This window comes from Nyctibius grandis, chromosome 9 (genome assembly GCF_013368605.1).
Source record: "Nyctibius grandis isolate bNycGra1 chromosome 9, bNycGra1.pri, whole genome shotgun sequence".
In the NCBI taxonomy this organism is placed as follows: Eukaryota; Metazoa; Chordata; class Aves; order Nyctibiiformes; family Nyctibiidae; genus Nyctibius; species Nyctibius grandis.
The window spans coordinates 39674901-39702863 of record NC_090666.1 but is presented as its reverse complement, the minus strand read 5'-3'; the positions used below and the strand labels follow the sequence as shown (position 1 = coordinate 39702863).

Here is a 27963-nt window from a genome sequence, read left to right as displayed (position 1 = left end):
CGGTTATGTGCATGCAAGTGTATATGTGTGAGCAAATGGAGACTTGCAGTGGACAATACAAGTTTTTCTTCTTGCACTGACTTCTTGGGGTATAATTTGGAAATTACTGCCATGTTTTAGAGTTTCCTAGACTATTTTGTCTTACATCGCTAGTCCTTGCGAGTCTTTAAGAATGCAACTATATGGATACCTCTTCCTGTACACATGTATATGTTCCTCTTATTTTAAAATTATCAGGTGAATTTGGTAATACTGGAAGGTTTAAACTGTGCTTTACAGATTAGGTTGAAAGATGGCACAGAGGCAAACATGGCAAGCTTCCTCACTTGCCCTCCACTGTATCTATTAGCCAGTCTGATTTATCAGAGCGTACTACTCAGGCTGACCTGGAGGATTAAGGGAGCAGTTTTATCTTAATGATGGTCTGGTTCTGTAATGTGCTAGTGACTGTGGATGTCAATTATGCATTTATGTAAGTGGCAAATTTCTATCAGCTAGAACCTGGACTGATAAAAGCAGACTATTTAGGTCAACAGATAGCTATCAGGTAGTGAGAATCAGTCACTCCAGAACCGAGCTGTCTTTAAACCCAGCAATTTTGCTTGGCCTACCTGATCAGTTGAGATGTGGTAAGATGATTGTGTTGAGCAGTGATGTGGCGCGGTGTGTGCTCTGCTCAGGGTGCCAGCAGAGCATCACAGCGTGGGTAGTAAAGGAGCACTCAGTTGACTTTGCGCCTTCATGGAGAGAGACCGTTTGTGCATGGGGATGTTTGAGCTCAAGCATCTGCTTTTCAGCCACGGAATGAACTTCAGCGGGACTCTGAGCACACCTAGATGATGTGGTAACTAGTTACAGTTCAGAACTGGGGCTGGTATTTGTTACCAGGAGCAAGTAGACATTGTTGGCTGGGGAAGCAATATTTTTCAAGAGTAGACCTTGTGCTACAGAAGGCTGCATTTGAACAGTGTTACCCAACACAATGTCTAATCCATTTTGGAATGCATTTGTGTAAACGTACACCTTTTCTGTGCCTGCTTCTGGCTTGTGTTTAAAATAAGCTACCATGTCCAGCCAAAGGATATAATTAATTTTCCCCGGTTTGCCTTTCATGAGGCATTTAGTGTTGGTTTCCTATTGCTCTCCTTTTGCAACAATTTTGTTTTGGAGGAGTGTATATGACAAACTGTTATGTAAATTTGTCTTGTATCGCAACCACATCCTCCAACGCATCGCAATGTTATCTGTGTTCCTTCAAGGTCAGCAGCCCAAGCTGTCCAGCACTAACTGTATTAAACTAATCAGACATCACTCATAGACATACACTTCATTAGTTTAACTTACAGTTACATTGACCTAAGATAACTTAACTCCAATTTGTCAAGTAACCCACATCGTGGGGGAATGGGGAGGGAATTACGACAAAGAAAAAAACCAAACCAAAACCCCACAAAAAAACCCAACCCAACAAAAAATCCTCGACCCAGCAGCTTGAAAACTCACTTGAAGTTAATAAACTTGCAATCTGTCATAGACTTATGTGAAATATAACCTTTACTGACAGCAAATAAATCTGATCTAACCAATAGAGCATCTTAAAGAGAGGAAAGCTTTTTCTTTGCTGTTGCTGTTAGGGTTTGATCAGACAGAATCAAATAGTCAAAGTTCAGAAATAAGTGATGTTTAGAAAAGAGTATGTACCTTATCCTCAGAGGCAGGATAAAATTTTGGGAATGAGGGCTGATGTGACTGGTGAGAAGAAAACTGATTAGAGGTACCTTCTACTTTACTTGCACATTTTTAATGTTTGTTTTGTTATTGAATGTTTCAAGTAGTTTATTAAACAAAGTATAAGTGCATCAGACTGCAGCCTAATAAGGCTGACTACTCTCTCCTACTAGAAAAAACATTGATTAAAATTAGCAATGATTCTTGTATTTCTAGCTTGCTAGTAACCACTAAAGATCTGCTTCACAGTTAGTAGTTTAAGACAAAATTCTCATTGCAAACTGGCAGGAGTGTGTTTTTTGAATTACACAATTATTTCAACCTTCTTGTGAGGTCGTGGGAAATAGCAAATTCGCATTATTTACAATATTGACATTATTTGTAGAATGCAAATTTTCTTTTACAAGTGATTTTCAGAAATGTGTTGTTTCCTAAATACCTTGTTTCTATTTGTGCATTTAATAATACAGAAAGGTCACAAATATCTCGAGTGCAAACGCTTTTGGTAACAGAGCTGCATTACTAAATTTTTGTATTCAAACTGTACTTTATTTCAAGGTGCTGGTATGTATGAGAAATAATACTGATGCTAATAAGCCTGGTATTGCTATACATCTATACAGCAGTAATATAAGATTTAAAAGAGGTATACTTTTATATATATAATCTGATGATGGGAAGGAAGCAGGTTTGTTAGTTTTCAAGTGATGTTCAGTGAGTTAAAGAACAGTTTTAAAAAGTGTTTTTGAGGCAGAGCACACAGTGCAGAAGCACAGATGTCGAATTCAGATGCTCTGCAGTGACCAGGGAGTTTGTGATGAACTTGCAAATACTTTTATTGGAGAACAGACATGTACTCCCTTGAGCAAGACTTAAAGCTGAATTGATAACAAGCAGTGCATGTAATGTAGCTTTTGTGAACCATGCAGCCAGTGTCTTGGTGTGCAATAAGTGATGTTCCCGTGCAAAAATGAGACTTAACCCAGAATTGTTACAAGAAGTGGTCCTCACCCTTCAAGGGGAACATGTGTAGCTATTCTGGAAGGTTTCTGAGAATTAGTATTTTTTCTGCAGCAGTGCATAGACATATTATTTCCCCAATGCAAAGGCTGTTCTCTGTTTCTCTAGAAAAATGTTGCTTTTCTATTTTCATGGCTTCATTGCCATGGGAAATGGGCAGGGTTCACTGTGCAGTATGTCGTTAAACCAGCTCACATCTTCATTCATCTCCTTGAAGGAGGACAGAAGCCCTGATGAATGGGGGAGATCAGGCACGCAGCGAGTCCCTCCAACTTGGAAGGCCATAAGGAGAGTTGTTAAAGGTGGCATACTTGGCTAGTAAACTTGAGACGGTCTTAATATATTGATGTACAGCAGCCACAGAACTGAGCAGTTTTAAGAGCTTAATTGCTATACAGGGACTCACATGATTTTTCCTTAATTGGAAAGAAGGTGTCTGTTTGGACGTTGTGTTAGTACAAGGAGTTTCGTCCTTGTGGTGACAATTTCTAAATTATAGCATTTGAAATGCACTGAAAAAGGGCAGTGTTACTGTCTGCTTTCTCTAGGCAAGTTTTTTAACGATTAGAGTTTTGTTAGCAGTTGATGGAATATTATCATTTTCATTCCATAAATTAGGAAGGTCCAGTAAGGAGATGTGACCTCCTCAGGCTGCTGGCAATACGCAGGGCTGCTGCGTTGTCTGCTTTGTCTCCCAGCTTGCTTCAGACAGCTTAAACTCTTTGATAAATGTAAGTGTCTGATCTTGTCTCAAGTTGTTTTCCATAGCACGTAGTGAGTATTCAGTAATTCTGGAAAGCACGTTACAAAAAAGAATTTTTTAAGCCTTTTTTTTTTTCCTTCTTAATTCAAGGAAAGTTCTCAACTTTGAAAATATTATTGCAGAATTTAATGAAAAAAAAAAGTTGCTTTTTTTTTGTAATTCTATTCTTTACTACCATGAAAAATCTTTTAAATTTCAAATAATAAAACAGTTGAGACGACACACTAGATGGAAGCATTTTATATTTTAGGGAACATCTTCTACAGAAAGTAATTAAAAGCCAAAAAAGTTAGGAATATAAGACTTAAATCTGCAAAACAGAGAGACTAAATGCAGTGTAGCTTCCAGTTTGTTTCAATAGGACTACTAGATTATTTAAAAAAATATATATATATATATAAATATGTGTAACATTCAGTACTGCCCCCCAGGTAGCTGTTCATATGAATAAAGATTTTATTTGTAACAGACTCTAGCCCTGAAATACGCCTGGGGTAAGTGTTAGCATATATATACCCCTTGATATTTGACAACTATATTTTAAAGACAAACTCTATGCTTTTTACATTTTACAAAAGAGAAAACGAATCGTTGTATTCAATTAATAGAGCTCTGAAAAAAACCTAAACCCTGGGGGTGTGGTGTTCAGCCATGTATAGTATATTCTAAGAGTATATAATGTAGATGCGTGTGGGTTTTTTTTTTTAATAACTTAAGACTACTCAATTTAGGGTTGTCTCATATCTGATGCTTTCACTCTGTTCTATAAGGAGAAAATAGGTTATTGTAGAGTGAACTCTTTACTAACGGATGGGCTGGTGTCGCCTACGTGTCCTCTTAAAAATTGTGATCCTGTAAATTTTTATTGCAGTGAATAGTTCAGCGTATGAGCAGTCCCACTGAAAACATAACACAGCTTGTGTGTGTGAGCATTCGTAAGCTGGAGTACTTAGTTTTGTAGATATTTTATTTTCAAAAAGTACCTGTGACTAGTATGTTCTGGGGAAGATGGTTGAAGATGTAAGTTGGAGCAAGGCAGGGCAAATTTCAGCCATTTCAGTAAAGATGAATATGTAGATGCCCATTTGTGCTGGGAACATCTCTGTCTTTTTACATCTTTATGTCAAATGCTGGAAGTGCAGCTTTATATAATGTTCGTAGGAAGTAGAATAATCTTCACTGCGTTAGAGGCCTTCCTAGCATTTGTCTCTAATAAAACTCAGGTAAGAAATAAATAAATTGTATGTGTGAGTAGTATGTTAGTTAAATAAAAGACAACCACCTACCTGCAAATTAAAAAAAAAGTTTACCTGATACTGTTTTTTTTTTGTGGCATATTTTTATGGTGTTTACTTCTGTATATAGATGAGTAAAACTTGAATCTCATTTATGGTATCAACTACTAAGAGTGTGTATTTTGGTCTTATTGCTCAACTTCATTACATTAGAAGATGGGATGTGGCTCACCTTCCTGGGGTTGCTGAATAATTTTCTGCCCAGAGCTCTTCTAAGCTTCAAGCCATTTCTTTGTTGCTCAGTGTAAGGTTAAAAAGTGTGTGTGTGTTTTAACTGCAGTTTTATGTCAGATACAGTGGATTGTGCTCCTAGAGAATAGGCTGGTGAGTTGTCCTTTGTACTTTGATTAGTTGATATAAAGGGAGGAAGAAATAAGGTGACTAGATGTAATAGCCAGTAGTCCCTGAACGTGGGGTTCAGATCTCATCTTTGATTAAAAATAACATGTGGGTGTAACTTACTCATTCCTGTAGCCTCACTGACGGATACAAATAATGACGTTCTTACCTTGCTGTAGAGATGTCCAAAGGAGGGTACAGGAGACACTGCGTAGCTCTGTGCTCCTCGTTTACTCTCTCTAGCTGAGTAAAGGTTCATTACTACTTTAATTTCATTAGTGCTAAACTTGCTTGCATTTTTTTTCTTCTTTAAACAAATCAAACACATACCTGTTCATCCTGCCCACGCTTTGAACTAGCAGGTTGGGAGCTAACTCAGCACCGGGGGCCAGATGGCCATCCTAGCGCTGCGTGGAGCCTCGACTAATAAACCCTACAGAGATACGAGACACGGGCACCGTGTACTGAGCTAAAACAACTTCGTGACTTCTGACCAGAGGCTGGACACCAGCCAGCTTCAAGTGTAAGCAATGAGAAGGTATGTCCATATGGAACGGCATGAAGCTCCACCACTTCTCACAGATGATGCTCTCCACTTCTGTAGCCCTGGATAATAGAGGGTGTCCCAGCCCGGATAACAGGGGTGAAATTCTCTCTGGTGAGGGAGAGCTTGGAGGCTGTCTGATGCTGGAAGTGTGTAACGTGGGGAGGTAAAACTGGGTTTTGTGTGATTTGGGTTAGTATCACCCTAAATCTGTTCTGAAGACTTCTGAAAATGTTATCGTTCAAAATAAACTTCTAAAGAAGAGCATGTAACCAAATGTGTTTGAGAATGATTTTTATCAGATCACTAATAAAAAACAATGCTTTGATAAAGTTAGCAAAAGAAAAATGTTTAAATTCTATAATTGATTTTTTTTTAATCGGGAAGATAGTGTAAATAAAGGTAAAAAATTAATTGGTCAAAAAATTAACCCAGTAAAAATGAAGTAATCCAGTAAAAAATTAAGTAAGGTCTAAGGGCAAAATCATTTCCTATTGAGGATTGCAGCGCTGCTGTGGTTTCTCTGCTCACAATTAGACTGCGAAAATGTACTTTTCAGTATGACGGAGAGGGGCTGCCTGAAAGTTTCATGAAGCCGGCGAAGGAGGTGGGGTCTCCTTTGTTGGGCAGATTAATTACCTTGCTGCTGCGGCGCAGAAACAACGTTCTGGCGCTCGAAGTCCGTGTACAGTACGGCCAGTGAAGAGCAAATGTTTTTATTCTTAGGTCTGGCTGTGTAAAAAACTTGGGGGGAGGAATCTAATAACAACCAAAAAAAATCCAAACCCTCTTTTAAGAAACAGGACAAATAATTTCCTAAGTAAACTACCTGAAATGTATTCAGGCAGACAGCAATGTGATCTTAAATGTTCACTTGGCGTTAATCAGCTTTGCCTCAGATAAAATGCTGGCAGCTGGGAGCTATTCATTTTAAAAGGGACAGGTTTTTGTGTGGAAACCCCCACATGCATGCTTCCCTCCAAAAACTTTAGTTGTTTAATTTGTCCAACATGCTTTTTTTTTTTTTAAATACAATCCCATTATTAAGCAGTTTCACGATTTGGATAGTTAAGAGATTTTCGATGAATTTAAATCCAGGCTCTTTCCTTTGATGTCCGTAGAAGTGTGTGTATATATATATATATATATGTATATATATATATATATATGATCCCAAATTTGGCAGAAATAAGATGGGAACACAATGCAAGGAGAGGTGCAGGACTGGAAGGATGCTGGTTGGGACTGGTGGGTGTCTATAGAAAGTGCTAATGTGAAACGGCAGTTGTCCGTTTGATGTGTAAAAGATTTTCTGAAATTCCAGAAGAATATTCTGATGAGACAAGGAAAGAACCAGTGTGGTTTTTCAAACCCTAACATGTGTTTTTCTTTATGTTCTCGAGTGCCGGGTGAAATCCTTATTTTTCTTTCTAAAATGAATTTTATGAATCACCTGGAGAATTGATATTTACATTACTGGCAGTAAAATGTAATCAAATTGTGCATTATGATTCAGTATTTCTACACTTAGGGTTTTAATGAGTATTTTATCTGTCCTTTTAAATGGTTGCTGTGTACATATTTTATATCTAGATTAGTTATGGATTACATTTCTATTTTCAAATAACAAACATATACACTACTATATTATAAAGAACGTGATACTTTCTACAATTCATTGTCATTCAGTCCATAACACTAATTTGATCTTCCAAAGGGAAAGAAACAAAGCTTTTGATTTGCATCTAATAAAGAGTAAGATCTTGAAATTTTTTTATTTTCTGTGCTGCTTTTTCCTAATATCAGATTTTTTTTTTTCACCTCAGAAGTAAATAATACAATTTTTGTCAGTTTTTTGGTTTGCACATGATTTGGATTTATAGCTTTATATTTCAGTGTCATAAGTAACTAGCTAGCTTAATAAGTGATCACAGCTTGGCCGGATTTTGTGAATTGATATAGAATGAAAAGAAATCTTACGTTATGCAAACTGTTTTTAGCAAAACAGTTTTGGGAGAAGACCTATGTTGACACTAAATTTTTTTTTTTAAAATTTTTTTATTTGCAAGCATTAACCTGACCCAAATACATTGAAGTTTCAAAGTCTTGGTTCAGGTTGCTGAGGACATCTTTGGTTGCCAGTCTACAGCAGATCAGGAACTTAGTTGCCTCTAGTTGCCTCTAGTTGCCTCTAGTTGCCTCTAGTTGCCTCTAGTTGCCTCTAGTTGCCTCTAGTTGCCTCTAGTTGCCTCTAGTTGCCTCTAGTTGCCTCTAGTTGCCTCTAGTTGCCTCTAGTTGCCTCTAGTTGCCTCTAGTTGCCTCTAGTTGCCTCTAGTTGCCTCTAGTTGCCTCTAGTTGCCTCTAGTTGCCTCTAGTTGCCTCTAGTTGCCTCTAGTTGCCTCTAGTTGCCTCTAGTTGCCTCATTCAGCCCAAGCGCCCGTACCTGAGAGCTCAGTAACCCTGTGCGGCTGGTTTCGCTTCCACTCGCGCCGTAACTGCTCACCTTACCTCCGTTGACTACAACTACTGTGACCTCTGGGTAGAAGCTTTCTCCAACGTGCTTGGGTGGTCCAGGCTGGAAGTTCAAGCAATGTTTCTACAGACGCTTTTTCGCACCAGCTGTGGGCTCTGAGCATCTCCTGTGGGTGGCATGAGTTTCAGCGTGGATTTTGAGGACGCTGAGATGGTGCATAGTCACTCTAGAAAATGTGCCCAAGGGTGTTTTCTGGTTTTACCTCCTTGATTCCTTGGGGATTATAACAGTATATAGATTTATAGTGTGCACCTGACTGTGTAGGTAGGCGATACCTGTTAATAAGTAGCACAGCTTGATAGGGTTGTGGAGAGGTGGTAGAGTGAAGTGCTCCTGGTCCAATGTCCACACAGCACATTATTTCAGGGGTTTTTACTTCCGACCAGATGTAGCCTGGTTTTTAAGGACTGAATGTCCATAAGAGGAGACTGGAGTCCATTAAATGCTCTCCAGGAGCATCACCTCCTGGCTTAGTTTCGTCTGAAGAAATCCAGTTCATAATCTTTGAGACCACTCTGATGTGAGCTGAGGCACGCTGGGTGAGGATGGTTGTGAGAGTTGCTTCATAAATGTTCTCAAACTGAAATGCCAATCTAAATTGACCCATAAAATACTGTATTTTGTGGATTATGATATCTTTTCTTCTCTAGATATACAACATACACCTAAGCTGTAGTTTGATTTCAATCTGTATGCCAAATTACGATACAATGGAACGTGTTTAATTTAATACCGGATTCTGACTCCCCCAAACTGCAGTTTGATCAATTTATTTCCTCCTCTTCCCTCTTACACTACTCAGCCCGAGTATCTTGGGAATGGTACCTGTTACTGGTATGCTTCGAAGCATTATGGAGATTAATTTACCCGCCCTTCAAAAAAATGGAGGCTCTATGTAAATTATGTCTCTTCATTTGAATATCTTCAACAAATACAAAGCAATCGAAAGGCTTTTTTTTTGCTCATCATTCTATGAGGAAGGCTTTTGCAATCTCCTTATTCCCTTGGATGGTATTTTCCCTTTCCTGCCTCTGTCCTTTGTCCCTGTCTTTTCCTCCCTCCCTCCTGCACATATACTCTGATGGTCCAGTGGACACAGTCATTTTGAAGAATGCCTGCCATTTCAGAGCACTCTTTTTTTATTGTTTATGTTTATAACCTTGCTTACTTGTTCATCATTTTTGGTTTTAGCTCTCTTAATTTCCATTTTACTTGTTGCACGCCAGAGCTTCTATTTCTGTCTAATAGCAACTTGAAGAAAGAACGAAGGAGACAGCAATGGATGTCACATCAACAGCAAATATGTGATTTTCTTTTTGTAGAATTACTGGAAGAAATTATACCTGTTAACATATTGTTTCTAATAATTACTGTGAGGAAAGGTGTATCTAGAGTGGGCCTAACACTTCTTTTATGCCAGTTTTACCTGATGTAACTACTTAAATTGTTTAAACTAATGACATAGCCTCAAGCTTCGCCAGGGGAGGTTCAGGTTGGACATGAGGAAGAATTTCTTCTCAGAAGGGGTCATTAGCCATTGGAAGGGGCTGCCCACGGAGGTGGTGGAGTCACCATCTCTGGTGATTAAAAAAAGACTGGACATGGCACTTAGTGCCACGGTCTAGTTGACATGGTGGTGTCAGGGCAATGGTTGGACTCGATGATCCCAGAGGGCTCTTCCAACCTGGTTGATTCTGTGATTCTGTGATTTATCAAATGTTTTTTAAAAAGGTATAAATTATTACGAGTAAAACAATAGAAAATTTATTTCAACTTCAATTTTTGTTGCAGTTAAGCAGTATTCCTATTGAGTTTTGTTAACTTGTGTTTTCTTTAAGAGTGAAAATATTTTTTTAACGTTACATATTCTGTATATAATGAAGATGTGTGTCTATTTGGACTATGGAAAAATCTTCATGGAATTAAGTATTACGTAATAACATGAAGAAATTTTTAAATGCATGTAATACTATGTATATTATATATGGAAGAACTAAAAAAATGGAAGAGTAATTTGAGAACATCTGCAATTTTTTATTTATGTAAGAGAATATCGCATTTTTAATTAAAGCTGGAATTTAAGAATGATAAATGGGACCATTATCTAGTAGCAGTTAGTTTGCAGGCACTTTTTTTCCTACTGTTCTGCAGATTGCTGCAGGTTTGACAGTGCCTTTGGCTTTTGTGAGCAAAATGCGTTTCCCGCTCGTGACAGAATAGTTGTAACTCACTAAACATGGAACTGTTATCATGCACAGCGACATCTCTATGTTTAAACCCTGAGGAATAGAATTCTTTTAAACTGTGCATATGCAGAAATTTCCCAGTAATCAATTTTATTAAAGATATAACAGCTAAAAATTTTATATGCCAAATGAATTTGGAGAAATAGTGCTAAAGATACTAAATTTAGGCAAGAACAGATGAATTTTGGGGAAAATGTAAGGAAGGTGTTCTATTTTATTTTATTTATTTAGAGTGAAATGATTCTTAAGTTAACTTGGAGAATTTCTCTTGCTATAGCTATTCTGTAATATATTGAGATGAGCCAAAATAAGATATTTTTTCTGAAGGAAGGATGCTCCTTTGTACGTTTCATAGTGCCAGACATAGCTTCTGTCTGCCTTGTAGCCATTGACAAAAAAAGGAATGTGTGCTTTAGAGCTGGTTTCCTTCAAGGATGTCCAGTTCATCTTAACGCAGGCTGAGGCTCACGCTGGAGGTTAATAGGTGTGGATGGAGGGGGTGAAGGTTTTGGTCAGAGAGCCAGGGGTTCTCTAAAAACAGCCTATTTTGCCATATTTGGCAAGATTTTGAAGTTTTTTAGTCCTCAGCAGTAGGCTGACCTTTTTCTTGTGTGTTCTTTTTTTGACTTTAGCTCTTAAATTACTTTTTTATGCTGTCCTCATCCTAGACTAAAGTTGGTTCTGAATTATTGTTACATCCACAAGTCTTAGCTGTGTGGTATCAAAGTGGGAGGAAAAAGAAGTTGGGTAGGTGCTTTGGGAGTGACTTGAGTTAGCCCAGCGTTGCCATCGGGTGTTGCTCATCTCTTGGTATTTCTGACTCTCAGTTATCACAGGATGAAATAGTAACTTCATAGCTGTCCTTGTATCATGCAGGTCATACCTGCTGACCCTGCTGGTTTTGCCTTTTCTCTCCATTACTTGCACAAAACTTCAGTATCATGATTGAGAGAGAAGTTCAGTTGTCTGGGGCCAATTGACCATTGTGTTTACTGTTCACTTTAGATGATGTCTTAAAGATATCAGTCAAGAGACCTGTATGGAAGAGGACTTGGTTACAGAGGCCTCGTGGCTATCTACTCTAGACTGTTGCGTTACCATCTACTCAAAGCTGTACAGGTGGAGTCTGATTTGCAGTAGTGCTTATTCTTGTGAGGTTTAATGCTGGCCTTGTGAAGGATCTTATGGCCCCAAGCTAGTTTGGAATCAAACTTGAGTGTTTTCTGTGGCTGTTGAAGCATTTAGGTCTGAAGTACTTTGAATTCAGGTCTTGCCCAAGAAGATGGAAACTCTCTAGGCAGAGGTGGTAGAGAGGAGTTTCAGAACAGGAAAATCAGAGTCTAATGTAATTATTTAAAATTGCATCATGAGTTAGAAATTAAAAGCCTACCTTGCATTGAATTAATAGTCATTCTGGTGTAGACTTTGATATATTTTTGCATATCAATACAGATAAAAAGCTAGATTTTAATGTGCCATGCTATGTTATGATGAGTGGAGTATACATTCAGTGTTAAAAACCAAGCATCTATACTTCTAAAATACTAATTTCCAATGCTAACAGTTGTATGGAAGGTCACTGACATTGTAGATTGCACGGGGTCTCTGGAGTTCAGGCATGTTTGAGGACAGTATGTATGGTGTCTTTGTACCTCCTGTCATTAGCAGGCATTTTTCAAGGGACTGTTCTTAAATTATATTTTGCACATGGGTCTGAAGTTTTCTTATATATAATAATTTTTCCTGTGCCTTCAAGAGGTCCACTGGTGGGTGATGAGACCAATGTGTTCCGAGCATGGGTGGAGTCGGTATGTCTGAGCGAGCGGGGTGAATGAATTGATGGCAAGGAGGGAGTTTGAGATACTTGTGTGCTTCCTGCATTTTGAAGCAGTATAAAGGACATTTCAGCTGTTGAGATGAAGCTCAGCAGCTGCTCTGCAAACCCCTAAGAAAACAGGGGCCTGAATTTTCTTTATCTTGAGCATCTGCCTCTGGCCACAGATGTTGCTGGGGCTCTGCATTTCTCTTAACCAGTAGTTTTTGAATTATGTGGTAGATATATAGCAATAATGAGAATATTTTTTATTGGATAAGATGGGACTCGAAGATAACACTGTTCCATGTTAATTACTAGGTACATACTAAGACTCTGAATCATGAAGAGAAAGGTACAAAAACTGTGCATGAAGTAAATGCTTTGCAGTGGAGGAACGCAACTACACAGCCACGCTTTGGGCTGCTACAGCATCACTGTGGTATTTGATCACAGTGGTGGTATTTGAGAAATAGTGTGATTTGCCTCCCCATTATCTCTGTAGCTCACTTTTCCACAGTGTATTTTGCTCCATACCCGTTATTTTTTAACTTTTTTCTGTCTCCAAGCATGTGCTGTTAGAACTGCAACTTCATTAACTCTTGTGTGTAACATCTTTAATTTTGTCTTTAAAATGCCAGTTTTAGAGGGATTTGTAGTGTGAGCAGTGGTATATTTAAGGCAGAATATTTCATGTTTTTGCAGATTGCCAGTATTAATGCACCAGAGCAGCCTTCTGACCACAAAGCCCAACCACACTTCTTCTATTAGCTGTACTTGTTTAGTTTTTTCCTCAGATGGATAACCAATATGGAACATTTTGTCCACAGAAGTCTTATTAAAGAGGTTAGAGCATCCTGCTAATTAGGAAAAGCTAATTAGGCAGATTGTTGCGCCTGTAACCAGAATTTTATATTTTAATGGATTCTGAAATGCGATATACTCACTTTTCCTATTGTAAACTACACTTTTCTTTTGATTGTCTGGAAATAGTCTTCTTGAGGAGATTATGCACTCAGAGTAATAAAGTAGTAACATTTTAATTTTTGAATTTATTACTTAAACTATAGAAGAACATATGCTGTAAAACTGATGAAATCATTAATTCCTACCAGCTCCTTATTGCGGCAGTCAAAATTGGTTTGTTACCTTCCTCTTGGTAGATTGTAAGTTTAACTGCCCCAAAGAGGAGTTGGTTGAAGTTCATATGAAGAGACCATATAGTTTGTGATTGTATTAAAATTAGGGTTAGATGGTATGCAAATCTCACAAATTACTCTTTGGCTACTTCAAGCTAAAATTCACTGACCACTGTTTCACTGAGTCTTGGGAAGTTTATCGTGTTTAAAGCTGGATCAAACCCATTTGTGACTGCTCTTGCAGTGTTGTTCTGGACTTTTGGTCTGGAAGCTGAAAAATAAGCCTGTTCTCAGCTGTGGGTGAAAGCAAAACCATCGGGGTTGGTTGGGTTTTCATGGTTTGCATCTTAATTCCTGTTAGGTGCAAATGACCAACGCTGAGGCGTTTCCTTGGTTTGCAAGGTGCTGTATGGAAAGCAAGGGATGTTTGTGTCTGGGGAGAAAAAGTCTGATTTGAGATACACTTGAAATAGATATATTTAAGATGGATTTCTCCTTAATGTCTCCTTTTAAACTTTTTTTCAGTTATGCCCTGCTACGAAGTTTAGTCTTAACCTTTTTTCAGCCTTGTCGTTCTGCATTTTGCAGAACGCTTTAAGCCAGGAGCCATGGGCAGTGACCTGCAGTCTGTCTCAGGACCATCCTCTGAGATGTAATTCAAGATACAGATGTGGAAATCGGTGAGACGAGGTTGGCAGCCATCTGGAAGTTGACCATCTGCTTCTTCCTGCAGAAGCACAGAGCGATATGTTTGGGGGTCCTTGTGCCTTCTTGTCACAACCTAAGTCAAGACGATTCAGAATTGAGTCTTTTGAAGCCTGATTTGTGAATATTGGATTGCCAAGTGCTTGGCAAGGGGCTAGAAAGGGAAAAATGGACAAATACTTCTAGACAAGTCAGAAATGAACTGCATGAAAGGAAGTGCTTCAGGAAAGCACTACAGGCTTAAGATCATGTAGCTCAGGTCTAGCAATGTGGAAGAAGAAACCATGGAGCAAAGGGAGATGCAGCTTGCTGTGTTAACTGATAGCAAATGGACAGTAACGCCCCATCAGGGCATGGGGCTCGTTAATTATTTTGCTAACGCATCAGGAATTATGCCCAGATGCTGTGGATGTCTTTCCATACAAAAGCAGAACTGGGAATACAGGGACTGGAGGATGGAGCAATTAGGTCAGATCTGTTTAAAGAAAAGCCTTCCTAATTCCAGTCCAAGGAGGCTGAAAAGAAGGCAAAAGCATTGCAAGACTTTTTGTGGTGTCAGCCTCTGCCACCGCCAGACCTTCTGTATTTGCTGGAGTGTCAGCTCTGGCTTTGGTGAGTTAGATTTGTGTTCAGCATCTGCGATGACCTGTAGATTCGTACCCTTTCACGCTCCTGCAGTTTAGTCTTCAGCCTGAAATCTGGGACTATTATCAACCAGACGGGTCTAGGTAGTTAGCATGATGTCATGTCTCTTAAGCAGTTTATGGAACAGGGATGAAATTTTTGGCAATAAATATTTTAGATTGTTTTTGTTTGCCTTCCTAAGGAGAAGAATTTCCTTAGGTGAGAGGTTGTTTTGCAAGTGACTCCACTGTATGATATATTGACGGTTTCAGTACATAGGAAGATGCTCTCCCTTCGGTGTCATAGGTTAAAATTGATACTTGCACTTAATAGCTTTACAGATTCTTGTTTAATTACTGGTCATTCTTCTGAAGTGGATGACTCATTCAGCCTTCAGCGATTGGAGATGTTCTGGCCCTTCATATAACTCTACACATACGTATTTTTGCTTCTAAGAACAACAAGAATGCCTATTTTCCCTTTGCGAGGCTTGTTTCCTAGGGTAATATAGAGAAAACAGATCTGAGAGGGGGTATGAAATGAGAAAAGATGTATTTTGAACGAATTTGCATCCATCTGGATGGCTGTTGGTGCACACTTGAACTCTGCCCATTCAGTTCTCACCTGGAAGGGCGTGCTTGACTCTGTCTTATGGCCCATTCTTAATATTATTGCTGCTATTATTAATACTGTAATAAATTAATAATCTATTAGTCCATGCTTCTGTATTGGTATTTCAGATTAGGAAGCTATTTAATTCTGATGGCAGGACAGCATGAAATTGCTGTGTTTCACCATGTTCTGGCATGGTAAAACATTAAAATTAACGTTAAAACTAGTTCTGGTTTAACTGTCGCCAGCTTCTCTTCTAGCATTTCAGGCTGTGAATCCTTCGCGCACGTTGCGTGTGCCCTGGTAGAGGCCCACTGCAGAAATACGGGCTTTAAATTTACCAGCAGATAGATATTCGTGTATCAAGAGACAGCACTTGGTCTTGTTGCATTGAGATCTAAATAAATTTGCGTTGATCTCAATAAACGTGGATGTTTTGAACCTTGACTTTCTTTCACAGTTGGGTTTTTTTTCCCTTGCTTTGTCAAAGAGGATGACTGTAGTAAGACCATGAGCTGATTACTCCCTGTATTAGATAATAATTTGTTAATATGGGAGGGATATTAAGAAGAATAGATACGAGTGCTCTTGGAAGACTCTTTATTATAAGGCTTAAGCACTGCTGTAGATAGGATGTGTGTTCTCTTTCATGCTGAGTCAGATACAGCTTGGCTATCGCAGGACGAATATGCCAAGGCCCAGGACAAAAATCCAGAAGGTCTTAGAAGACACTTGCAAAATATATGGTGACTCTACTGTCTTTAAAAATTGTCATTATTCCTCTGGTGCCTTGTCACTCTTGGGTTTTAGGTGAGCAGCAGTTGGAGTTTGATTAAAGACCACCTCTGGTTCCATCTAGATATGTCTCTGTGAAGTACCTCTTTGTTCCCCCATGTCATGTTTGTCTTACGATGTGCCAATGGCAAATAATTCTGAGTCTGACTTAAAATTTAAAAACCTGCTGGTGTTTTGAGTATCCATGCGTAGCGGTGGGGTGGCAGCTGGGTGAAGGGGCCATCGGGAAGGTGAGCAGTGCCTGTTGGGTGTCCTTCTGCTGAAAAGCCAGCTCATCAACGTTCAACTAAATCATGACTTTTCTTCGGGGAAGCCTGAATCATCATTAGAGATGAAAAGCCTGTTTTCAATGAAAAAAACAGCTAATTTGATTGATGGTTTCTTTTTCTCCACCAATGGCATTTAAAAAAGAAACTGGGGAGCTTTGCGGGTAGCACTTAAAGTTTGTTGAAGTCTCTTCCATGTGCCAAAATAGAGTTTTATTAATTGGAGTTAGTCTTGTGAGATGAGACCTTGTAAAAGTATTTTTTTGTGCTTGTATTTGTTTGGTTGGGTGTTTTATAAAAGCTTTTTCTGTATTATGTAACTAAATGCAGGACAAGATCCTGCAAGTCCAGATCATATTCTGTGGAGCGCTCTAAAGGCACGGTAATCCAGAGGGTGGTTGGCAGAAGGATGGTAATAGTAGGAAGACTAGTAATAATGCCTGTATTTTTTTATTATTTTTTAAGGTGCTGAATTTTATTTTCTTTGTGTAAGCTTTTTAGGACATTAAGGTTGATCTGTGATAGTATATTATCAAAAGTTTTGTTCTTCTAGGTTTGGTTAGTGGACTCTAGAACAGCTCTCCTGTCATTCCCAGCAGCTTTGTATAGAAACCTTTCCCTCCACTTAAATATTTTTAAGATGCTTTCATTATGAAAGTCCTTGAAATTAAGATTTTTTTTATTTTTTTTTTTTTCCCCTCCTCTCTGTGATAATATATGAATGTATTTTTACCATAGTGGCACATGCCCATTTTGGGTTATTTTCTGCCTCTGAATATTCTGTGATTTCTTGTTAAAGTGAATGACAAGATGATGTATGACACACTTGAGATGGTATTGAGCAGAGTATAGTTGGAAAATTGCAGTGATAATTTTCTTTTTACATCTCAAACTCACACGCCATTGAGGAAAAAAAAAAAAATGTAACAGGCAACTCAAGAAAAGCATATGGGGAAACCTTGAAAAATTACAGGGAAATTTCCATAACAGATACCCGAGTAATGCTGGTTTAATAATGATTTCCTGTTATGAACTATTTTTATCGTTTGCCTGCTCCCTGACGTGGCATTCTATTTAACATTTTTGAGAGCCCTGCTTTAATCAGATTAAGCTCAAGGAAACCGATAGGTATCTGGTTGGCTCATGACTTCTGCTTCTGTTTCTGATTTAGTCACAAGACTATTGTTGCTGGAATCTTTTAAAACCCATTTTGCTTCCACTTGGAGCCGGTGCGCGAGCCCGGAGGTTGGGTGCCAGGGGTCTTCATGATGTACGCGCAGGGTGCGTTATGGAATGATTTTGTAAATTAAAGAAGACTGATGCAAACTGTGTCTTTTCCTCATATGATTAAATAGCTAAGAATAGTTATCTATTTTTAGTTTCAAGTGTAGTGATGTTTCTGGGGAACAAGCTCACCCAAAGCAGTGTGCTGGGAAAGGCTGATCGTGAATAGTGCTGCATTCTGAGCTACTTATGTAAAATAAAAATGCTTAATAAATGTATGTTCTTGCATCATTTTATATAGTGTGCAACATTAGTCATGCTTCCCGTACAAGAGAGAGCATCAGAATAAAATACAAATACATATGTGTTTAACTTTATTAAAATGATTGTAGAGCATTAAAATATCAAAGACAGCAGAAAAGTTTGTAAGCAAAGTTCTTGTGTTCTCCAATATTGTGCAAGTCCTGCAAATTTAGGAAATGTTCCCCCCCAAAAAAAGTTGTCTGTAACATTTGGGATTGTTGGTTGTGCTTGGACATTAGTGGACTTAGCACCTGGTTCGATGATCTCAGTATCTTCTAGCATGGGGTGGACCAGCAAGCCTGGCTTTGAAAAGCCTCTGTCTGTACATGCTTTGTAATTTCCAGAGTAAAAACCATGTATTTAATTTCTAATGATCTCTTGTCTATTGCAAATATAGAGTCTTGCCCACACAGTAGAGATGATATTCAACAGCTTGGTTTGTATTGTATCTTCCTTCAGCGTATTATTTATTTGGTTGATGTGCTAGAAAACTGCGAGCCTAAGAATTAATAAAGGTTATTAGTTACTTTCCATAATAAAATTAGCTGACCTTTAAATAGGAGCATTATAGAGGAGATCTCTAAGTGGAAAAATGACAGAATGCATTTTTAATATGGTAGCCATTTCGATTACTAAATCTTACAGTCACAGTGTGGAAAGTACATGTTGTGATTAAATGTTGCTCTTGACTGTATATTTGCAGACAACAATGAAATAAGTGGAATTTTTGTGTTCAAGACAGAATTTAACCCCTCGGTTACAGTTTCTGCCGCTTCTTTTATTTGGTTGCATTTGAACAATACAGAAAAAGGAAGACACAACTTAATTTTCTAAAAATGAACGTCCTTTGGAACCGACAGCAACGGGAGGTTTTTTCTGTGGTTTTTATTAAGCGTGATTATATGCAGATTCCTTGAGTGCTTGAACAGACTGTCTTGGGTTGCTATCAGGCATACGTGATGTACGCCCTGTAGCTGGTCACGTGCAGTTCACTCTATCAGCGTGCTATTAGTTATTAATCTTTCCAGTGTCTGAATTTACCATTTTAAAGGGAGATTTACTATAAAATACAATATTGCACTTGAAGTTTGTGTTAACACCTTTTAAGTTGGGAACAGGATACACCTCATTTCTGAAGTAGCTATTACAGCAAATTTAATCTTTTTTTTCGTGCTAACACAGGGATTGTACTAAATGGCATTATTTATTGTGCCATTATCTAGAAAAGATTGTATAAAGACTTTAAGGATACTCTATTTTTATTGTTATTTTTGAAACTTTGATAATATTTGTAATGATTATATTATGGCTTGGATTTCAGGTGAACTTCAGTACAGAAAATCTGTAGTTTTTCAAATTTTGACTAGGTCTTAGAACATTTGTTGAAATCCTTACAAGATATTCATCTATTTGTAGCATCATATAGGTCTGTCTCCCCATCTGTCTCTGTTTTTCATAACAACAAGGCTCTGGTGCATTTTTTTTTTTCCCCCCACTTTAGTACTTATTCATTGAAGCCCACTGTAATGCTGTTTCTATCATAGTTGTTTGTCCATCAGCTTTTATTGATCATTTGTGATAAAAGATTTCTTTGTAGGGGGAAATTTTACCCAGCGATCAGTGAATTTGATTTAATTAATTTAGTTTTATATAGTAGGAAAACTAATGTAATCAGAAGCCATTTAGGTACTGTTAAATAAATAAATTATTAACATAATGTGGTGCCAAAATCTAAGGAACATTGAAAAAAAAAAAGTTCTCACTGAATTATTTTTCTGCTAGGCCGTGTTAATTAAGGAATTCATACAACTTTTATATTTTAAAAGTAAGAGTATGATTCTAACGTTCAGATTCCCTCCAAATAAATCCTTATTTAACAGGATATCCCTGAGACTTTTCCCCCCCTGCCCCCACCAAGTATTGGCAGCCTGACTAAAATAGTCTCATCTGGTTTAACTAAAATCTTTGCATTACTTGGCGGTGGTTTCTTTTGTACGTGGTGCTTAGAGCTCATTGAAGCTCAAACGGTACAGGAAATGCAAATCATGCAAATCATCCTCACGCTGACGATGTACAGTGGCGTGATTGAGCAGCAGTACGTATGGCTCGTGGGCTGACCACATGAAAGAAGGCATTTAAAGACCAGATGAGCCCAAGCTGGGTTAAGTTAGACTATGTGTGAGCTTCAAAGCTTATAGAATAGCATCCTTTTTAAAAATAAATTTATTTTATTAATAACACCTGCGCCGAGTTCTTAAACAGTGAGAACATGTATAGATGAACGTTACATTAAATGTACGCCATACTTAAATCAGGAGGGCAAAATTGTTGTTTTTGTGGAAATTCAGGTACGTGTTCCCATCGGTGGAAGCAGACCACAGTCTAATTTACTGCAAAAAAAAGTCCAGTTCCTGTTTGTTGTACATAAAAGCGCAACTCTTTTCTGCCTTTCAGGTAAAAATGAAAATAAATGGAAGATAAAAGGGGATTTTGTCTGTGCAGAAGGGTTAAGAACAGGCTTTCTGTAAGTGTTTGTGAGTGGGGAGAAGAGGGAGGTTGAGTGGTTGCTGCTTTGAATTTCTTGGGTAACTTGGAAAAAAATATGCAGGATTTTTTTCTATCTTTCTGTAGTTTCGGGGCTGTATCCTTTCAATAAAGCTGAGCCCTCGTTGCATTGCGTGACTCTGAACCTTGGAGGAGGTGTGGTTGGGAGAGCGGCGGTGATTGGGACCCTGGGCTTCATCCAGTGACTCGTGTGAGGTGGATGGGCTAAGACCAAAGGGCACAACCTGAGTGAAGTAACGGGTAAAAAGTGCTGGTAGAATAATAAGCATTTGCCATATTAATCTTGCAATAAAAAGAGAGTGGATCGTATAAAGACATTGTTACTTCCTCTTACCATTGGTAATACTCCATATGGGTGGCTCTTCTGCTTCTAGTAAGAATTTTATTTCATACAAATGTTGGGTTGTTTTTTTTTACAGCCCTTATTTGCTTTTCTTTGGTGTTTTGATGTTTTTAAAAGTTGAGATTCATTCAAATAATGTAACATGACACAAAGCTGGAAAATGTCAATCTTGAACTGTTTCTGTGTAATCGTGTTTAATTTTTCCTTGAAACAGTAGCCCTTAAGAGGTCTGTGGTGGGACCAGTCAGGACACTGCACTGTATCACCCTGATGGATGTAATTTTGGCTTGCTATTCTTTACTAGTGCCCTGCTCCTTGTTAGTTTTGTACTTTCTACTAATATCTGTGGTAATTTATCCAAATACAGGGGCAAGAAGGAAAGAAGAAATTAAGTTTTCATCCTTCATCTACTGTTTTGCTTCTTTCTCATCAAATTCCACAGGTCCTGCATCAGAAAGAGAGGGAGATTCCCCATATATACGTGTATTTTTTTTTTTTTAAACACTAAATATGTTCCTTTCTTTGATATTATATATGAAGCCTAAAGGAGCATTTCCCCCTCTTGGTGTGCCTGCAGGCTGGGGTAGCTCCTGCCATGCTGAGCATGTACGGGTGGTGGTCACAGGGCTTAGTGAGGGATTTTGGGTTCAGTTGGGGCTGGAATGGGTAAGTTCCTTCCTCTGTGTGCTTTGTTTATTCATTTCTTTTTAAGAAGAGAAGTAAAGGTGAATGAATGGATGGCATCCTGAAATCATCGCAAGATGCTGGGGAAAGGAACGTGGTAAATACTGTTTTCCTGAGCCAGTTTGTAGAGTCATCCATTATGGGGTATATTGGCAAGACTACTTCTGGCACAGACTTCTGGGCATGCGTTTATATGTCCAGTACACACTTATTATTTTAATAGAATCGGGAATTTAAATCACAGATAATACTATATTATCTTTTATGCTCAGTGCAAGAAATACCAAGATGCAGGAGCTCACAGAGAAAGCAGAAAAGAAATTTTACTACTTGTATCTATAATAATGTAATTTAATATCCATTTCAGTGTTTGACAAGAAGTAGAGCTTACTTAAATATTTGTACCTAAGAGCACAGGGCTGTATAAAGATCTTTGAATTTTGAAGTTAATTTGTTTCTTCCAGCAATATATAGAGATATATACAGAAAATTAATCCCATATGATTGTACAGCTACCAGTGCTCCAGAACTTTTCTTGGAAATGCTTTCCAAAGAACATCTCCAGTCTTGTCAAACAGCTTGAGTAAAGTTTCCTTTTCAGGAGCCCCTGAAAGGTTTTACGTGCAGTCCAAAGGCATCACTGGAAAAATGGTGTTATTTAGAGACCTTAACCAAAACTATGTGACTTTGCTCAGTTTTTGCAGATAGGAAAGTTGGTCGACCAGCCACTTTGAACAGATATTTAAGTTTCTGTGACGGAGATACACAAACTTTTCCCAATAACAAATTAGCTGTTGTCAGCAATTTCCCTGGCCACAGTTTAAATAGCTTAATTCAGAATGCTTCACAGTTTTCTGGTAGAATTTGATAGAAGTGCACAAAATATATATGTATATAGTATATATGTGTGTTGTGTTGTATATGTGTGTGCATGCGTGGGAACATGTACATATACATGTCTGTGCCTTAAAATGCGATATCTGAAAATACTGCATCACTATGTACGGTCTCATGAAGATAACATTTTATTTCGGGACATCTGTCAGGTAGTGTGGTGAGCAGGGTCCGTAAGATATGTAGCCAATGACGTGATCATATGAGTTGATTAAATCACAAGACTGTGGCACTTGCTTATCTTCAACTCTGGCTTGTGCTCCTGAGTTCTCACGGTGGCCCTGGTTCTCTTTGTGGCCCTCGATAAGCACGCTTTCGCCTCAGTTTCTTCATCTTAAAGATTAGAAAGCATCTAGAGTATTCTTCTGCTCATTTTATGTGTGACTTCAACCCCAGAGGTGTGCATTTCTCCTGCATGTTACTGGGGAGTAATGGGCATTCAGCACTGGATGCTTTATTTAATGATAAAAGGAATTCAGAAGTTTCAAGATACCAGAGCTGCCTATGAGAGGTGTTGGGAAAACATAATTTGTAAAATATCTGGAAGCCTAAAACCATTATTAGTAGATTATTATTTTATTATTGGATTTTTCTATGTGGGGAAAAAATCTCAAAACGCTGCAGCATTTGGGTTCAGTTTGCTTACTCGGGGAACGCATCCATGTTGTAAAAATTGACTTTAACGTGACTGTAAATGACTAGTGTGGTTGTTAACCCTGCAAAACTCTCAGCCAGGAGCTGGAGACAGTTTAAAAAATGGGCAAAAGGCTTCAGTTTCAGAACTGTCAAATTCTCTCACAATTTTAGCACATTCTCTTTTTCTTTGAATTCTCTCCTCTATGTCTCTGCTCTTGTGTTGATCCTGATGTCCCTTGTCAGGAGCTCCAAATTGCCTTGCTCAAGCTCCGAAGCTGAGACCTTTTTATTCCTTTTCTTTTGCTGGTGGAATGATAGATAGAGGCCTGTTACAATAACACGTGAAATAAAATGATAGGACATCAATACGGATTACACTTTAAGTGTAAATGGGAATAAAACAGCTTATGGTATATGCCAGGCATGATGCAAGTTTTATTAAATAAATATATGACTGAAGGGTTGCATTCAATCCAAATGCTCCCCTTTGTGATCCTTAGCCATGTTTGTAGAGAAACCTCTCTTAAAGCACTTAAAGCTTAATTCAGAACAGACAAAACAATTATTTTTTGAAAGTCTGATGAAATATGTTTGGCAGCTTTTGAATTTTGCAGGAGAGCGTTTGTCTCACTTCTTTGAAATCTCACTTCAGTCGGTTGTTCAGCCATTTCGGTGTAATTGTTCAAATCTGGTAGCGAGTACGGGCTTTGAGTTAAAACATCTAGTAAGCAGGTCTAGTGCCTGAAAATAGTGTGTAATACACAAAGACTGGATTTTTCATTATTAATCTTTTGAATATTGGTCTACGGGCTGTCCCCATGGTTTTGGTGGAGGTGCTGGTTGATAAATATCTCCACGTAGAGATATTTATCAACCACGTCTTTGGACCTCCGGTACCTACCTGTAAGTGGGGCTCTCCTGCAGCCTCCTTTTTTGTGGTCTCGGTGACTGAGCATCACCTTCTACGTGCAAGAGATGCTGGAGGAGCAGCGTTGAATGCCCAGCAAGTTGTTGCAGTGGTCACGGTCACTCGGGGCTAGTGAGTAGCTCATGTTGTCCCATGCTGCTATTTCAGAAATAGTTATGATATTTGATTTTGACCTAAATATGCAAATCAGAGAGCCACTGCTCTCCTGGAGACTTCTGGCTAGTATGCTGTGATGTCTCTTCTGATGGCACTTTCTCATTTAGTTTATTACATAGATACAGATATTAAATACACAGGTCTGGAAGCTCTTAAGCATTAAATAGTCTTATTTTAATTTCTTAGGGAACAGAAGTGTCACTTTATCTTCTGTAAGTACACAGGATGTACCTTTATGCACCAATGGGTGGCTGTTTCTCATAGGAAGAGAAGGAAGAAGATTAATACTGCACAATGTAGTGTTATGGTTGAACTGTTGCATGAACACAGAGCAGAACATTTGAATTGTAGTTCTGATGTCAGTTCACTGATCGCATTGAATAGTTTGCTCAGGGTATATTATGGCAGGAAAGCTGCCACTGTGCCACAGCAACAAATATTGTAGAAGTGTGAAGGGCAGTTGTGAGAAATATTTGCACTTTCCTTATTTTTTTGTAATATTTGATTAAGGTACGTTTTTTATATGTGTATCTGAAGGAGTGTGCACTTTGAGTATATATTAAAATCACTAAGTTATTCCTAATGTTCTGTAGTGCTGCCTGCTCCTGACAAACATCTGATACGGATCATATGCCTCTAAAGAGAGAAGTTCCTCGAGCAAAATATCCTCATGAAAACAGGTTGGAGATACTCGCATTCGCTCGCTTGCTCTCACTCGCATGTTACATTTTGGCACGTTGTAGAAGCAGGTAGCATATCTACTACCTGCTGTTGAAAGTGTTGAAGATACTGAATTATTTATTCCATCTTCTGCAATATCCAAACTCGTTTTGGGTAGTTTGACACATCTCGGTCTTCCATATGGATACTTCATGGTGACAGAGTTGCCAGCTGCTCAGGTTTTATGACAGTCTGAGTTTTTTCGAGGACTGTATTAGTTTTCTGGGAAGAATCTTGCTTTTCCTGAGGTCCCCATTCGTAGGCAGTAGTAGTTATGCCTTGGGTTGATGCTCTGGAGTGGGAGTTTTTTGGGAAAATCAGCTGTAAGAGCATTAGCTTCCACAAATATTTTTTTAAAGGACTTGATGTTTATAGATTGGGCGAGATGAAATCAGAGCCATGGGATATAAGAAAGAAGTGAAATCCGTTTGCTAAGAAAACTAAGTTCCTTTTAGTGATAGTCTTCCAATTCGTAAAAAAGTGTTTAGATATCCAGGTGCATAAAGCAACATACAAAACAGCCTGAAATGTTTTGGAGAACAGGATTTTTGGGGCACTTGAAATGTAAAACTGCTAACTGGTCTGCTAAGACCCTGCTCATCGTCTCTGCGATGGTGCAAAGAGAGTGGGGCTTCTGTTGTTTTAAAATATAAAATGTGTAAACCTGGAAATTGGGAGAAGATTTGAGTTTGTCAAAACTTTTTAAAATAAAGGAAAATCAGCCATTGTTTTACTTTGCCATTCATTCATTCGAGCATCTATTCACATAAGGCTTTTTAAAGGAAACTCTTGCTATTTTGGTGAGTCTCTGCTGCACAGAGTTTGATTCCCCTTCAGTGCTATAAATCAATCTCGCTTGCAGTGAGGTCCATATATCCATGACATTAACTGTCTTTTCTGTGTCATCCTGGATCCAGACTGACACCAGATGATGTGAAGTAGTGGTCCTCAAAGTTTGTTGTTCAGATTTGCTACTGAATAGTAGGGGTGGTGTGTGTAGCCTTAGGACTTCTCCATGTTGCTACAATCTCTTGGGCATGTTGTGTTTTTTATGCCAGTCATTTGACATGTTTGTCTTGCAGACTTCAAAACAACAAATAATGCTCTTTAAATGTTACCTAATTGAGTAGAACATCAGTTTTACAAGTCTTTCTTTAAAAAAGTCTTTTTGCTGTGTATCACTACATCCTGTGTATTTACCCTTGGTGAATTTGTTGCCTTCAGACACTGTCTTTTCTTTTTCTTCTTACTTTTTCTTGCTCTGTCATAGCATATATTCATATAGAATAGTTTGAGATGGAAGGGACCTCAAAGGTTATCTAGTCCCAACCCCCTGCCATTGGCAGGGACACCTATTTGAGTGGAGTTAGTCCATACATCTCTCATAGATCATCCAGCAATGGCTACTTTTCACTAGTGGGTTATTCTGATTTGCTTATGTTCTGCTCTAATAAGATGCCTTCGCTTCATTGTTTGATGCTGACGGTGTGAAATCTGAGCGAGGAAGATGATGTGGGTTCATGGCTTTCTCCTTCCTCCCATCACGGCAGCTATAGCTGCTTGGTCTCGACCTCTCTCCAGTTGTGGAAACAGAGAGGATGATGTAGCCCATGGTGAACAGTTTGGCCACTGAAGTAAAAATGTGCATCTGTCAGTAATTAATTGAAGCCAAATTTAATTACAAATCAGGGGAAAAAAATAGTCCCACACACTTAATAAAATTCAAGAAGCTTCAGTGTCGTTGCCTAAAAACCAAAGCAATCCAAACAAAATGCATCCCCCTCAAAAGTCTCCAAGTCTGGTCTGTGAGAGAGTCTCTTTCAAGTTTACTTCCTGACGTTGAATAGAAAAGTAGTTTTGATTAACTGTTTTCACATCCTTTTCGGTATCTTTTTGAGTTAAAGGTCATCAAAAATAGTGGTAAGTGTTTAAGGCTAGTTCTTAACCAATTGTGTTAGCTGGGGATCTGGCCCCAGAATCGGATTCTGAGATTTGATTGTACGTTAAATATTCTGATCAGCTGGTTGAAATAAAGATTCGGAGGGATAGGAAGGAGTTGAGAGAGAACCCAAATAATTTACAAATGAAATAATACATTTATGTAACCTCTTGAATATTTTAAAGGTGAGAGATTTGCTATTACTCAACTTCAGCCCCATTGTAGTTTTGCTGGATAACATCAGTGGGGTCAGCAGGTTGAGGCAGGAGGTTCTCAAAAATTCTACCTAACAGAGGTCTGAAAATCCTGGGGAAGGGTGGGACATGCAATAGTGGGGCTGAAAACACAGACCCTTTTACTCCAGCTGTGTCAAAGAGGAGATGTCCATGCAGAGGGTTTAGAGGGTTTTTTGGGTTATGGTATATACGAAGAAGGGGAAAACGCATTTGATTTCTGGGCAGTAAATTCTTTTGGAAAACATAACTAAGGTTTGTCACAGGAGGGACAGGAATTTCAATTATAATCCAAAATAATATAGTGTAAGGTGAGGGAGGAGGTATTTTTAAATAAAAATATCAAAAAAAAGAATTGGCAGTATGAGTTCAAAACCAGCTCTTCATTTCTATGGCATTTTAACATACAAGGCAAACCCCAAATCCAAAACTATTGCGCTGGTAGCAGCCATGGGTATTTATCACTGTATAATATATGTACATATAGTAATTACAGCAAGAGGAAAAAGTATTTTTCTTTACCATTAATATTTGTAAACATTTATGAAAGTACATAACAAATAAGACAAACACCAGGCCTAATTAAGATGAAAGGTGTGACAACCCTTGTGATCTGTTCTGAAAAATAAAGAATGTTAAAATAGTAAGATTTAATTATTTCTGTAAGCATTTCAAATTATGCTCTATCTAGAAAACCTTAATTTATGAGATATATATTAGGATATCTATAAGAATTTTTGACATTTGTACGTTCCATGTCAAAAAATTATTGTTAATATGACAGTATACAGTATAATAAGTAATAAATTATCACTTATTAGTATTTATTGTTCAGAAATTCAGAGTCATCTATTGTTTAATGGGAAATGGAAAAGCATTTTATATCTGATGGCAATTTGTGTGTTCTTGGTCTAGT

The 27963-nt window shown here is 38.2% G+C and overlaps 1 protein-coding gene across 19 annotated transcripts in view; it reads left to right on the top strand.

The window, feature by feature from the left end:
- The window catches only part of GTDC1 (glycosyltransferase like domain containing 1), a 217474-nt gene that overhangs the window by 61449 nt on the left and 128062 nt on the right, over positions 1–27963 (top strand). The gene's annotated exons all lie outside the window — the stretch shown is intronic.